General features: G+C 38.2%; 1 long non-coding RNA gene across 2 annotated transcripts in view; it reads right to left on the bottom strand.

The window, feature by feature from the left end:
• Positions 1-2,278: 2,278 nt before the first annotated feature.
• Positions 2,279-15,939, bottom strand: part of LOC143684968 (uncharacterized) — a 188,098-nt gene continuing 174,437 nt past the window's right edge. For both annotated transcript variants that reach the window (XR_013176294.1, XR_013176295.1), the window contains one exon: positions 2,279-2,382. This is a non-coding gene — a long non-coding RNA (uncharacterized LOC143684968). The remainder of the gene's footprint in view (positions 2,383-15,939) is intronic.

The following is a 15,939-nucleotide window of genomic DNA, read 5'->3' as shown; positions in this document are numbered from 1 at the left end:
AAACTGTCATTAAATTTGAATGTATTCCCAGTGTCTGCTATGCCAAAAAAAATAATAATTTGAATGGAATGGTCAATAAAATATGTATTTTAAGGGATGTAGAATATTGCTCTTTAAAAAATGAGAAAAATGTAAATTGAAACCACCTAGATAGGATCTTGTACATGGAATTTATCAAGAAAAGCATCCTTGAAAAGATTGTGAACTCTTGTTACCAAAAAAAAATTTTTAATTAACCTGATGTTATTAAAATGGAGTCTTTCCATGTAAATTTTTATGGTAGACTGGTTTGAAATATATCCAAAAATACAAAGACAAGGCTGCTTTAAGAAATATGACATCCTAGTTGTCATGATAAAATGCACTTTTGGCTAACCCTGTGTAAATCTCTTTGAATGGAGAATGGGAGAGCATGGCTGAAGCAAAATTTGGGAGTCATCTTACATCTTATAATACATGTCATGGGGTAGAAATTGCCATCACAAATTAAATATAATAAAAATAAATACGTGTCAAACATTACCAAATATCAGGCCCTGAGCTAAGCATTTCACATATATTAGCTCATAAATGTCCCTACAACCGTCCTAGATAGATACTTTAATATTCCCATTTTATAGGTGGTGAAATTCAAGTTTAATGAGGGTGTAGCTTATTCAGTAAGTGGTGGAAACAAGTTTTAGACCTGAAGAATCTGACTCCAGAACTGCTGTCTTAACCACTACACTATCAAGAGTATAGGGCATTTCTGTTGTGTCCGCTTCATATGTAAATCTCCACAATTTTCTCCACAATTCCCAGGTTGATGGAAAGCTATTTCACCTTCAAGAATATCCCTCAGATTTGCACACATACAGATGGCTCTTTTATATTCTCAGAGGAGAGGGTCATATGTAACTAACTTTTTCTCTCTACCTGATTTAATTCCAAAGATATAATAACCAACTTGATTAAATATCTCAGTGGCCTCACACGTTGCTATTTAGAATGTCATACTGCTACAGTTCTTAATTCTACCATTAAGCGCCCTTCCCTTTCAGGTTAACTGCTTGACCGCTTAAGTACTCTGCACAAAGGCAAGGTGACTCTAGAGGGAAACATGCAATTATGTAGTTTCCAAGTAGTAATTATCTGAAATTAATTGCTGTTTTATGGGAGTTTTGATCATACCAAACAATATTTACAATTGTAATTCAATTCCAGGATATCTTCTTACCATGCTTAGCTATCTAGCTATCTATTCGGCCATACCTTCTCACGTTGGGAAAACATAGGAGTTATGGTACATTTAAATGAGTATTTCATTAGCCCCAAAGGGAGCAATCTGACAGGAAAGATATGCAATATTGTGGAAGAAATAACACTAGGGAGCCCAAGGGCACTTATAAAAAAACACTGGCTCTCCTGTGTCCACTTGGGTCAACATTTCTGACTTCCATTATAAAGTCTACTGTTGTTATTGGTATAACCTCCATCAAGAAAACTAAGGGCTCATTTTCCATGCTTTTCCCTAATCCCCCAACTCCCATCTGCCATCAATGATAAGAGATCTAAGATCCTGGGCCATTTAAATAATGAGTCAAGTCAACCATTTTTAAGTCTCTCCGTTTAGTGACTTGTCTCTGTTCCCTTTTTTCCTCACTAAAATAGAAACTTTTGAAAGTGGAGACTGGGGCTTATTATCAAAGATCCTTTGTAGTTATTCAGCACAGGAAATTTATGTCTCTGATGCCTATCACATATTTAATAAGAAGATATAATTGCTGCAAAATAGTTCCCTGTTTGAAATCAATCACTATTTCTATCACATATCACTTTGAAATAACCATTTGTGATTAAAAACAAAACAATACCCCAAGGAGCATTTCCTGAACACTCAGTGGTGACAAAGCACCAGGATATAAGTGTAATCAAATGATAATTGTCTGGGGTCTCTGCCATGCTTGCTTTAAAAGGGACAGTATAAATACAGACATGAAAAGATGTGGCTAAACTCAACCTTAACTTCGCTCCAGGTGCCACCCTCCCTGCCCCAACCCTCCCACACTCCTGGGTAATTTTTATCTGGTTTTCATACTCCAGAAAGAAAACACATTCATTTAACCTGATGAGCTTGGATTCAATCTGATTCACAAATCCTTTCAGTATTGATGTTTCACCATTGAAACTGTACAAGATCAGAATGTCCCCAGGTCTTCATGCACCCATTCTAAAGCAGAGAAAAACTTTTATCATTATTCTTTGGGGGGAAATAGTCTTTGTTGCTACTCACTATCTCATTTGTCCCCACTTTCTCTCCTGCAGTCAGCTTTCTTCACCGTCAGTTCTCCTTCGTTTAGACCCCCTTATCTTCTACCTTCACATACTTTTTGACCCCTTTTCCTGAGAATTGAAAATGAAGGAGACCACCATCACTCAGAAACCCAAAGAAAGGGACTGAAAGGGCTGTCACAGCTCAGCAGTGGGACTATCCAGACATCTTAAAATCTAAAGAATGAGTGGAAATAATAGTTACCTGTTTACAAGTCACTGCTTTTGACTATGAAATAAATATCTCTCAGTGACATGAAAGAAATGGATATCTGTATATATGTGATTCAAGTTTCACACATTGGTGCTTCCACTGTGTCGCAAAGGTGAAGGTTAAAAGGCATATATGTTAGTGGCTAGTCTATACTCAATAGATCTTTATAAACTGGCATTTCTACTTCCCAATTATTGGGGAGAGAGAATGGACCGGATGTTGTAGAAAAGTAACTATCAGCAATGAGATAGTATGTATCTCATACATAGTACAATGTGTGATAATATAGCTGATAATAAAGACATACTCAGCAATGAGATGTAATAAAATTGCACAAACAGTAGTCTCCAAAATAATTTAGAACTTGTTGAGATGCCAAACCTTCTTCACAGAACTTTCCATGCCTCAAAATTTACAGTGGAATTGTTTATTCATCGAGGTGAAAGGAGTTGAGGTCTTTGACTCCAGAAATGAAACTTGACAGGTAATTGATAGCACATATTCCACACACCTGGAAATGTGATCATCAAGTAATTATATAGTCATGATTCTCTGATAAACATCCTTTCCAGCTGCTAGGCCAGTACCTTGAGGATTTGTAACTAATTCCAGAATCTTTAGTGTGTGGTCCCTGAGTTATAAGTACTCTCCAGTTCTCAAGTTTCTAGAAAGAAAGCTTCAGCTGACCCAGTCTCACCATCCTACCTTAATATGATCTTTCAAAATTCCCTTGTCCTTGTACAGTGCAAATCACTGGTGCTCTCTCCAGATAGGTTTTACTAAAATATCATGATTTCTTACAGTTCAGAAAATTCCCTGGAAAGTTTTTTTAAAAAGCCCTATCTGGGGGGCTATTATAAATTTTCAGTGGAATGAGATGAAGATTAAATAGACAGAACAATTAGTTGATTAATTAAATTATTGAAGAGACTCTGGCCCCTTCTTCAGAGTCGGAGATCTCATCTTTAAATCATTTAATCCAGTCTTGGAAATCATTTTCAAAATAAATTCAAGGAAAATTACACTAGGCTCAAAACATTACATTTCCCTCAAGCACAAGTACCAATACTGCCATCCCAAGCATCTACAACAAATTTCCCAAATACTAGTAAAACTTTGCCAGTGCTTTGGATTCTCTGCCCCAACTCAAATACTAAGGCTTGCATGGAAGCAAGTCCAAGAGGATAATTAAAATATCATACATCTCTCTGAGGCCCGTTGTTTGATATATATGAACCATTGAACATAAAATCCAGGGTTTCACCTTTTATATTTTCCTCATAAATGGTCTAATTAATATTCTGTCTCTGGACAGTACAATTTCATAAACCAACTCCCAAAGAGAGAGATCTGCTCTTTTACTTGAAATCTCCAGAATACAATCAACATCCACTTTGTAAGAATGAGGATATTAATAAATGAAACTACAAAATTGCATCACCCACTGGGAGCAGTATGCTGCCAGGGAAAGTAATTTTACAAATGATGAACCAAAGGGCAGTGAGTCTCCAGTGTCCAGGGGTAGTTCTGATGCGGCTTTGTAAAGAGGGATTCCCAAACCTAAGTGGTTATCAGAATTATATGTGCAGTATGAAAGTGTATAAAATCTGAGTGCCTCTCTAGACCCACTGACCCATATACTCAAGAGGTTGGCTATGGAATACATATTTTTTTAATAGTTGCTCAGTGATTCTGATGGCCGGCCAGCCAGGAAACCATTTATCTAGGGCAGTGATTCCCCGAGTGTAGTTCCCAACCAGCAGCATCAATATTAGAAATGAAAATTATAGGTGCCCACCACAGACCTGAGGAACCAGAAACTGAGATGGGGGCTCAGCAAGCAGCCTGACAAGTCTTTAGAAAGCCTTCCAGATAACTCTAACACAGTTAAAGTTTGCAAACCATTGGTTTAGGAGATTTCAGTTAAGCTGGCCAAGAAGAACCAAAGGATTTTCTTCGTATCTTGTCCTTTTGCAACTTGGAGAAGATATAAAAGCAAATAATTTCTCTTTTTAGGGATTCCCATGGCTTTTATTAAAGGAGGAAGCAAAGAGAGTGTAGGACTCTACTAAAGTTAGTTAGTAAAGAGGGGAAGATAACAAAGAGGGGATACCTAAAGTTGCATTGCCCAAGATGCTTGAAAGACTTTACGCTTGTGAAGAAGCATGCATTGAATCTGAGTGAATGGGGAACTTGTTTCCTGATATTTGCAGAGAGATTTTTTAAAGTTTGTAACAAAATCTTCCAGATTAAAGTAATCAACTTAATTGCTTTATTGTGTTATTTATGTGGTTTTCCCTGTCTGACCATCAAAACTAAAAATCCTTTTTTAAGGCCGTTTGTGTTTTTGTCTTCCCCACTTCCTTATGTTCCTGCAGACATTGTACCTTTATCATCTTGTTCTAAATGGCACTGCATATCTTCCTCTCTGACCTTTATAACTTTGAATATTTCTCCAATAATCTGAGAGACCTTATAACAGTGTTTCTCAACTTTTTTCATTATCACACCTCTAAGGAGGCTTTTTTTAGATATTTCTTTCCTACTCACCCCTCCTCCATGATATACCATATACTTACTACATAGCTGTCTATGTACTAATGTTTTTACACAAAAGGAATAAGGGGATTTTCATGCCCCAAGAAGTAACACCCCTTGGAGATGATCGCACCCCAGTTGAGCATGCATCCTTTAGATTTATGGGTACAATTTTGTTCTGAAATGCTAGACAGAGTAAATGTCCCATTTATTTTTCTAGCTCAAATTAAATCTAAATTAGCAACCACCATTACCTTAGGCAGAAAATCTTTCTCTCAGTCATTTTGGGATACCCCCGCTTTGGGGCTGATACAATGCTGGAAAATTACAGAAGGAACTCAGATTTCTAAATCTTTCATGGTTACCAGTGAGATGGCATAGTCCTCCCCTCCATGAGGCTCCAGCAAGTCAGAAGAGAGCTCTTTCCCTCCTTCCAATATTACTACACACTCAGACAGAAAGCACTCACCCTCTTACTATTTCCTCAGATGAACTGCTTTTCTATGCCGTCAGTGTTAGGAGTCATCTCCTTATTAGACAACCTCCTTATTTGCTGAGTCCAAGCTTTGGAAAAAAAAAAGTCTCATAAGTTCTTCTGATAACTGAGGGAAACCCAGACCTCCAGCCCATACAGCCATGGCTGCCCTCTGAGGGTAGAAGAAGGAGGAGGGGAATATCTACCATCCTCTGGTAATCCTACAAGCCAGTTTATTTCTCAATCACTTTGTCCTGCTATTTACTTCACCTTTTTTTTTTTGCATGGGCAGGCACGGGGAATCGAACCCAGGTCCCCAGCATGGCAGGTGAGAACTCTGCCTGCTGAGCCACCGTGGTCTGCCCCTATCCTATTATGCTTAAACTCCAGACCTTTCAAAGGAAGGGCAAACTGATTGAGAGGGACTGTTTTAAATTCGGTAGAAAGCCCTCCCCCATCAGACTACTTGTTGAAAGAGTTGCTCTTTCAAACCAACATAATTCTGTGTAAAGAGCAGACTTGGTTTAAGAGAGACAGGGATTCCAATCTGATTCTAATCCCAGAATCACAAGTTAATATCTACGTGACCTCAATAATATACAGTGGCTTCATCTGTAAATTGAGAATAATACCTATTGCAAAGGGTTATTGTAGAGTTTAAAAGAGAATGTATGATGATTCTATCAGAGTACAGGGCATAGATCAATAAATGGCGGCCTCATCATTTATTAGCATTCAACCAACTCAAACGAGAGCTTTCTTCAGTCCTTAATTCAGATCACCTAATCAGAGAAGTGTTAGGGAGTCCTGGGTGAATACTGTAACCATAAAGCTCTCCTTTCCATACTCCTGCAAGCAAAGACAGGATTTCTGCTGACCCAAGCTCAAGCCTTAATGATTCTTAAGAAGTGGTCAGAGGGGAACCTGGCTAGGAAAAGAAAGAAGAGGAGTGTCTGAATGACTAAAAAGTGAAGGTGAACTAAACTGGGGTGGGCCACCCAGTAGAATTCGTTATCTCCGGATCTACTTTGATGCCAATCAAGCAGTATCTGAATGCCCAGGTAGCTTTGACCTCATTATTATTCACTGCAGTGCAATGTTCTATCACCTGAGTTGGCTTGTCCGTCTATACCTCTTTTGATCAAGGGATTTAATGTCCCAAGCTTAGAATTAGCTAACGAGAAAATTAAATGTGAATCGTAAACAGGTATGAATTGATATTCATCAACAGCTTTTTCTAGGAACTTCCAACTTTTGACTTGCTGTATTGCGCTCTTAAACCGATTCAGTCAGCAGGGAATAATTAGCAGCCATGCCACTCGGGGACAAAGTGTGCAGACTTGAGTTGACGTTGTGCTTAATGAGCCTATTTTAAAAGTTACGCATCTCCCAGCCTCCCATCAACCTCCACTTAGCATTTTCTCAGGGAGTGTGCAGCAGGAATCAGAACCCATGCTGGTGGGGATAATTCAGCCTCGAAATTGACCATTTGCCTATGCGCCAAGCACCACAATATACAAGAGACTAGGAAAGGAAGCAGTTTTACCTTCTTTGTTACATCTACAACCTTTACTGTGTTTACTAGGGAATAGAGATCAGGAGAAGCTGCCAGCTGGTCACTTTATTTGACATATTTGATTAGATAACTATATTATGAATATCATCCTAACCAGCAGATACATCTCATTCCTCTTAAATGGCAAACAAGGCTCCTACAGAACTTTAAAAAAGAGACTGCCTGTCTTATTTTTGCTAGGCTATGATCACAACACCAAAAACTGATTTTGGCTTAAACCCAAAGGAATTTATTGGGTCATGGTTTCAGAAGCTAGAAAGCTTGCTTCCTCCCAAGGTCTGGAGCATTGGGGTTGCCCAGCAATCCCTGGGTTCCTTCACTCTCCCATACATGGCTATGTCCAGTCCTTTTCTTCTGTGTTCCATTGACTTCTGGCTTCTCTCCATGGCTTTCTCTTTGTCTGAATTCTTCTGCTTATAAAGGACTCCAGCAAACTGAATTAAAGCCCAAGCTCATTCAACTGGGCCACACCCTTAACCTAAATAACATCTCCAGGAGATCCTATTTTCAATGAGTTCACACCACAGGAATGCAGACCCACACCAATAACATGTCTAGTTTGGGACTCATGAATAAATTCACCACAATGCCCTATGAACGCCCTTCTAGTCTGAAGTCAGTTTGTTCAAGCATCACTGATTGTGAATCTTTTTTTATATACTGATGCTTCCACAACATCATAGAAGAACTTTCACACCTGCTCTCACAATTTGTTGCACAGTAACTCTATTGGGATCCTCTTTCAAAAAACCCACTAAGTTTTGCAGTTAGAATGTGGGAGAGGCAGAGGGGGCAGTGGCAGTGGTCCCTGGGATGACTATTAGACAGCCTCCTGCTCAGGCCTGAGAAATGTAACTGGAAGAGGTAAGTTTATGTTCATTCTCTTCTACCTTCCTTATTTTCCCTTTGTTTTCCATCTCCCTCCCTTCTGCAAGGGAGCCCGTTACCTGCCTAATGCAATTCCCACATTCCTTTTGAAATCTCATTTCAGGATTTTTTTTTCTTTAAAGTAAACAGAGACTAGAGATGTTTGACAAAAAAATCACTTTGCTGATTCTTCATTTCAGGTGTCTTTGATTTGCCATCCCCTCTTTATGCTCACAGCCCCCACCTCCCAGCCTCCATCCTTGCCTACCTGAATGCCTCTGTCCATGACACTCGCCTGTCTCTTGCAAACCTTTTTGAAAATGTTGTTTGATTAGTATTTCCAGAAAAGTCCTCCCACCTCTTTATTTCCCATAATAGCCACCCAATCAAGAGGGAACCAGATATCACCAGTTACTAATAGAAGACCACAATAATGTCTTTCTCAGATAATAATTATTATAAAACATATGTTCAAGTTCCCTCATATTTCTAGAATTTAATGCCATTTCAGGACTTCAAGGCATAATTACTATACTCCAAATCATAACGCATAATGGAAACTTCTCCCCTTTATCATCCAGGAGTGCAGACGACATTTTGAAAAGCTGCAGAGTCCTAAAGATCAGCCGTAGTGCCGCCCTACAACCATCTGAGAATCTAAGAGCCTCTGTCTGAATGTCAGACTCTTCTTTCCCAGCCCTACGGTAGGTATCCAAGCCCCTGCACAGCTCCCGACACAACTTTTGCCTATATACCCAGACCTAGATTCACAATCTCTTCCACTCACACAATCCATTCCCTTGGGATACTTCCATTTCCCAACACTGCCTCCATTGCGCCACCGATTCCTGAACACCCCTAAATATTTATTAATTTTTACTTTGCCATGCAGATGTACATTAAGCTGCATCAGTTTCTCATGCTATAGAAAGAGTGTGTACGAATGAAGCTAAATTTGAATAGATTACCTGGAATATCTACATTGCAGCTCCTTCTTGAAGCTTCAGTGAATTCTCCAGCCTACAGTAATGCTTCCCTTCTCAAAATTTCTCTATCACCTGTATGAGAACAATTATGTGTTTCTAATCTTTCTTGTCTGGGTCTCTGCTTTATGTTTTTAATTAATAATCCTTCAACTCTATTATAAAACCCTGGTGGGCAGGGACCCTGTCCTTATATCTGCTTTATTTTCCATTGCACCTACCAGTACTGAGTACATAAATAAGTGTTTATGGACCTAGTTTTTGCTCTCGACTGTTTCATCCATATCATATGCTTTGGATCAGAAATGAATATTATGATTCGAGAAACATGTTTCAGTATTGTAGACTTGCAATATTAGTAAGGAAGTTAATCATAATTATAGTTGTTTAGAGGTAACTAACCCCATAGGCCAAAAATAAATTGAAAACATAATATATAATATGCATGCATGATTAAGTATCAGCATGAGAACAAAATATGACAAAGGAAAAAGAGAGTGGAAGAAAAAATCCTAGAGTAAAAGGAAGCCAAATAGCATAAAGTAAATAAATGGAACATTGTTGATGAACTTCCCCAATCATAGCAGATTCCACCTAACAACACATTTCCATATACAAATGGAAATCTCTGGATTTCTATCAAGAGTGGGTGATGGTTCCGGAGCGCTAAGTACATGGCAGGCATTAATTTAATCATTTTACATATATTAATATTCATACAAGCCGTAAAATTTAGGATTACCATTTTTCAGTAGAGAAAACTAAGGCACAAAGAAGAATAAAGAATTTGTCCAAGATCATAAGGCTAGTTACTGCTACAGCTAGTATTTGAACACGGCCATCCAGCTCTGGAGGCCATGCTAGTAATTACCACATCTTATAGTGGGTGTTTCTATACAACACAGCAGTTGGAATGCAAAGTCTTTTAGACAGTGTTCCCAAATTTTTTCATCTCTATATTTTCCTTTGGAGGGAAAATATTGAAAAATCTGAAATTAAAACTAAAGGTAGTTCAAATACAGTCTGTCTACACATGCGAAAGCCCATTTTCTGTAAAAGAAATAACAGATTTAAAAATCACTAGTGGTAAATAAATATGATAATGAATTTTAAAAGTTGCTGTGCCTGGTTCTTACCTGGGGAAACTGAATTTGGATAAAAGCATATCCAACAAACATTCACACCACCAGAGATTTTCCATTATCTCAATTGTAGCACAATTGGCTTTTAAATAATTTACTTTGCAGCTATATCAAAAGCAGTATTATTTTTTTACTCTACAAAGCAGTGTGGTGAAAGTTGAGCTAAATTTCACTCAAGTGTTTGCATTAAGCTTTTCACAAAGCATATCAGAGGATCATAATACAATATGAAATATTTCAATTACAAAGCATTTTTCTTACAAATGCAGTGATGTATAAAATTATTTTCATTAGATTTACAACTTGAAATAATCAGAAAAGGCTAAGGTTACCCTGTGGCAACAACAACAAAAAAATCAGGACTTAAAATGAAGCAAAGCTTTATTTCTAGCTGATGATATCTGCACAACTATATCTACATTGGGCCCTGTTAAGTGCGGGGCAAAAGGAGGACTCTGATGATTTTTGTCAAACAAGGACTCACACTGACAAAGATTCCTCCATCTGACCATCCATCATCTCAACTGAGGCTTCAAGGCTCACCAAGTCTGGACAAGAAAGCATAAAGAATCACATACCAGCTTTGTTATCAAAACAAGTTGCACATCCATGACTAACTTCAGTGTAGTGCATGCCTGAAGGAAGGGAGAAACATACAGTCTGGGTTTCTAGATAGGCGAGCTATGCCTTCTACACTATATTTTTAACTACTTTTTTTCAAGTATATATTATGTTACATAAACTCATGTTCTAAAAAGTGAAATTAAATATTTAAGATTTAAGAATTTATTACACAAACAAAAGAAAAGTGAAAGCTCAAGTAATTTAATAATCTTTTACATTGAAATGAATTGCTTTGGTATAAACGAGTTTCTATTTCTATTTGTGTGTGACTTTCTTCTAAATGCCAAGTGCAATTCAAAGAAAAAAAAATGGAGAAATCAGGCATCTATTTCCACAGAGCTTAAAGAATAGATCAGATTAGCCGTCTACATAAATAAATCGAATATGATGTTTACTAGATAAATGTCAAAAAAAGGTTGATGAAAATTGCCATATATGTTCAAAGGAGAAAGATCATTGATAATAATTTTAAAGTTGGAAAAGACCTCAGATATTTTGGGGTCCAATGCCTTCATTTAAAGATGAGAAAAATGAACCCCGAAAAGACTTCAAGTGGCTTCTCTAAAATCATTCACAATTATGTAGTTCCTCAATGATTTCTCAAAGAGTAGAATTTCTCTGTGGTAAATGAATACTATAGGGAAAACAAATGCATAAAAGAAATTAATCGAGAAGTTTAAGGAATACCATGATAAGGAATAATTTGGGGATTAACTAATTAAAATCAAAATTTCATTTCCAATTAGAAGAAAAGGTTATTAATTGTTATAATGCTTCACAAACCCACTTACACTTTAAAATCAATTCAAGTAAATGCTATTTTCAATGAAACCATGTGTCTTAAAAAATCCATAATGAAACTGTTATCATACAACTTACTTTATTGCTCCAGAAAATGCTAGCCAAAATCTTTGGAAACTGGGACAGTAATTTAAGTGCTTAGCCTAGTACCTTTTCAAAAAGCCAGAGAGGAAAAGAAAATTCAAGATTTAAATCACAGCAACTTTATTAATGGCTGCTCAAAATGCTAAATTTACATACGTTTAAATAAATCTAAATGGCAGAACTGACTGCTAAGCATTTTTAGATGAGTTTGGAAAAATTATGTTCTTCAATCTTCAAAAATGCAACTTTATATTCCAAGCATTTGCCTTTTTGTCAAAGATAATAAATTTGATTAAGATTACGTAAATTACAGTGTACTAAACAGTATAATAACTAAAAACACATGGGGAAGGGTGTAGCTTTACTCATTGCATCCCTTCCAAATTTAAACCTAATACTAAAAATACATGCTTAGCTTACAGACTTTTTCTAGTCTTCTTTTTAAAGCTGTTATTCATAAAAAAAAATCTACTGATTATCTTTTAAAAATAATTCTGTAATCACTACAAACTGTTACCATATCTGACCAAAATCATGATGAAACAAGTGGCTAAGACTTAAGCAGCTTAAAGTGTTAGTATGAAACAGGAGATGGAAGAATTCAAAGTCAAAGGCCAAGATCTGTCCCAGGCCCTCAAGTGAAAGAACCTGCTTGACTTTTGCTAGTCATAACCTTGGCCAGCTGAGCATTTCTTAATCCCAGTCACTCTTAGCTATGAGCTCACTGCTTCAAAAATAGTAGAAAACCATGAATCCAGGGATCTTAGGTTACTTTCTGGACCTTGCTGGTGTTTTTAGGACACCACTATTTAATCTCTACAGTAGTGGCTTCCAATTTTCCTGCTTCCCCAGCCCACCAAAGCAATACAGCACGCCCACAGAAATAACTGAGTCATCTCACCAGGGGTTTTCAGGCAGGGGAGAGAGACAGACACAGACCTAGGGAATGTTTCAAAATCCCAGGTTGCTCCCCTTCAGCATTTGTTTTTATTCCCCCTATATTACCATCAATTGAGAGACAATGCTGTAAAGTTTTGTAAATAAAGTCCTGACTAATCAAGTTTGTATTGCAGGCCTGTAAGGGGCAATGAAATGGAACAATGTCTGTTGAAAGAGAGCCTCAGATAATTCTGTTGACTATAGGCAATGAGCCTGAGTGTGAGGAGTGTGAGATGTGGCAAGCCCCTGTCCTTCTGTTGGTAGACAGTATGCCCCCAACTTACCTCTAATCATCTGGTGCTTACTCAATCTGAATGTCCTCATAGCTGCCATCTCCTCCATATAAACATATATACATACACATAACGTCAGTTGAATGTACGTGCAAACTTCAATTTTCATGAGTCTTTAAAACTTACCTATTTAATTCAAAATATATTCTTTATTCACAATAACCTCATAAAGAAGATATTATTGGCCCCACTTATGAGATCATCTCTTAGCTTAGCATCTCCTGGCTTCTCAGTTCAAATGGCTCCCTCAGCTCCTTCTGCCTCTCTAAAAATCTACATCTCTGTTGGCTCTCCAAGTAGCTCCAAATGTCTGTGTCTGTGCTGGCTCTGAAGCAACTGTCATTTCTCCAAAATATCTCCCATTTTAAAGGGCTCTAGTAAACTAATCAAGACCCATCTCAAATGGACGGAATCACTCTCCATCTAATCAAAAGGCCACACCCACAACTGAATGGGCCAATTTCCATGGAAACCATCTGTTCTAGTTTGCCAGCCGCCAGAATGCAACACACCAGAGACGGATTGGCTTTTAATAAAAGGGGGTTATTTTGTTAGTTCTTCAGAGGAAAGGCAGCTAACTTTCCACTGAGGTTCTTTCTTATGTGGGAAGGCACAGGATGGTCTCTGCTGGCCTTCTCTCCAGGCCCCTGGGTTCCAACAACTTTCCCCAGGGTGATTTCTTTCTGCATCTCCAAAGGCCTGGGCTGAGCTGCGAGTGCTGAGATGAGGTGTGCCAATCTCCTTGACTGTGCTACACTGTGCTCTCTCATTTAAGCACCAGCCAATTAAGTCAAACGTCATTCATTGCAACAGGCACACCTCCTAGCCAACTGCAGATGTAATCAGCAACAGATGAGGTTCACATACCATTGGTTCATGTCCACAGCAACAGAACTAAGCACGTTCACCTGGCCAAGTTGACAACTGAACCTAACTACACACCATCTAATCAAAGGTTCCACCCTAAACAATAGGTCTGGCCCTATAGACCTATTGTTTAGGTCTGGATCAAGACCTATTGTTTAGGTCTGGATCAAGACTGAAAGAAAATGGCTTTTCTGGGGGTATATAACAGATTCATACTAGCACAAATGCCCTGAATATATTTTATGTGATGAGTGTCTTTTGTCTCTCCAGTCTGGTGACAAATACAGAATGTCATAGCTAGAAAAGAATTAAAGATCATCTCAAAGCCCTCAAGTTACACAAAATAGAGCATATATATACCTATGATGTTCATCCAAACTTAATTACTCTATTTTTACCATTTTAGATAAGGAGAACTTGTACTTTCTACATTAATTTTGTCAGTAACCAAAACTGGCGATGAAATAAATTATGGCAGAGCTAGCATAGAAAGTCAATTGCCCTGACTCTTCCTTGGAACTCAGGTCGATAGTTACCAGATGCATATATCCCATAGCAGCCAGCCTAAGGCCTGTACGTAGCAGATATTTATTAACAAATTACAGTTTATTTTTCCCAAATATTTCCCAATCAAATAAAATTTTGTCCATATGCATGACACATGTAGATAAGATTTATCAGTCCAGTAATATTTCGTAGACAACATTCTTCCCAATTCCTCCCTTTCCCTCACTCCTCACATCCAAGTGCTTTCCAATTTACTTCCAAAACCCATCAACTTTTCACCCAACCCACTTCCACCATCTTAGGCTATTGTCATCCCTACTGGGACTACTGAAAACCCTGTAGGCCCCTGCTAGTCTCCCTTCTCCATTCTCCCCTTTGCTCTCATTCAATCATTTCCCAGCACAAGCACTCTCTCCCCCAACTTAAAAACATTCAATGATTCCCATTGCACTTAGAATAAAATCCAAACCCACTACTATAATGCAAACTCTGTCCCTGGATTCTCTTACACCTCATTCTCCACCCCCATCTTCAGTCTTCTTTCTGTTCCTCAAGCATGCTGAGCTCTTTGTTGCTCCAGAGACTTTCATGTGCCCTATGCCTGCCTGGATGTTCTCTCCACTCCATCCCTTTTGTGGCTAGCTTCTTCTCAGGCTTCATGCATCAGTTAACTTCACTTCCTCCATTGGGCCCTCCCTCTCATACCAATCCCTCCACCACCACCATCCCTATCATCCCCTACCTCAACATTCCTTTTCTTTCATTGCACTTATTATAACTTGTACTTATTTACTGCATCTGTTTTGTCTGTTCCTCTTCCACCCCCACCCCAGCTATGAGAACATGAAGACAGGGATCATGTCTGTCTTATACCCACAGTGGTCCCTCCATTGCCTGGCATCAGCTCTGGCCCAAAAGAGTCACTCAAGATTTTCTTGTTAAATGAATGAATGTCCTAAAAGATTCACATACACACATAATTATAAATAGAAATTGTATTTTGTCCATGGGACTGCCGTAAATAAGATGAGATTTTACCACAAAAAAATATAATTATATTGATGCTTTCTTTCATTTACAGAGAAAGGTGGTTGAAATAGTAAATCTGCATTTCAACATGAATTTAACTTTCTTTTTGCGGGGGGCAGAGGGGGGAGCAGGGGAGGCTATGTATGAACTATCGATGTCCCCAAGTTTCCCGATCATCCCTAGAGATTCTGATTCAGTGGATAGGGGATAGGACCAGGAATTTGTACATATAAGATATACCCCCAGATAATTCTTGTCATCAGAGAAGTTTGGAGAATATTTGACAAAGTCAATTGTTCCCAACCTTGGCTACACATTGTAATCACCTGGTAAGGGAGGTACCTTAAAAAATACTAATGCCTTTCTCCCACTACCAGATTCAGACTTAATTGGTCTAGAGTGGGTTCTGGACATCAAGATATCTAAAACCCTCCAGCTGACTCTAATGTGCAGCAAAAGTTGAAATTCATTGGGCCTGATGATGGCAAGAAAAGGTAGATTTGCAATAGGTTGAATGGTCAAATCAAAGAAGTAATCTATTAAGAGATTGAGCCAACTGTGAGGAGGTTTCTTCTAATGGGAACCACAGACTTTGAACTTGGTCCTTTCCTAATCAGATTTATCAGTGACTGGAATGTAGATAGGAAGGCACACTTAACAATTTTTCTACTGCATAAAAGTTGGAAGAAT

This window comes from Tamandua tetradactyla, chromosome 5 (genome assembly GCF_023851605.1).
Source record: "Tamandua tetradactyla isolate mTamTet1 chromosome 5, mTamTet1.pri, whole genome shotgun sequence".
In the NCBI taxonomy this organism is placed as follows: domain Eukaryota; kingdom Metazoa; phylum Chordata; class Mammalia; order Pilosa; family Myrmecophagidae; genus Tamandua; species Tamandua tetradactyla.
This window is presented reverse-complemented; position numbering and strand designations above follow the sequence as displayed.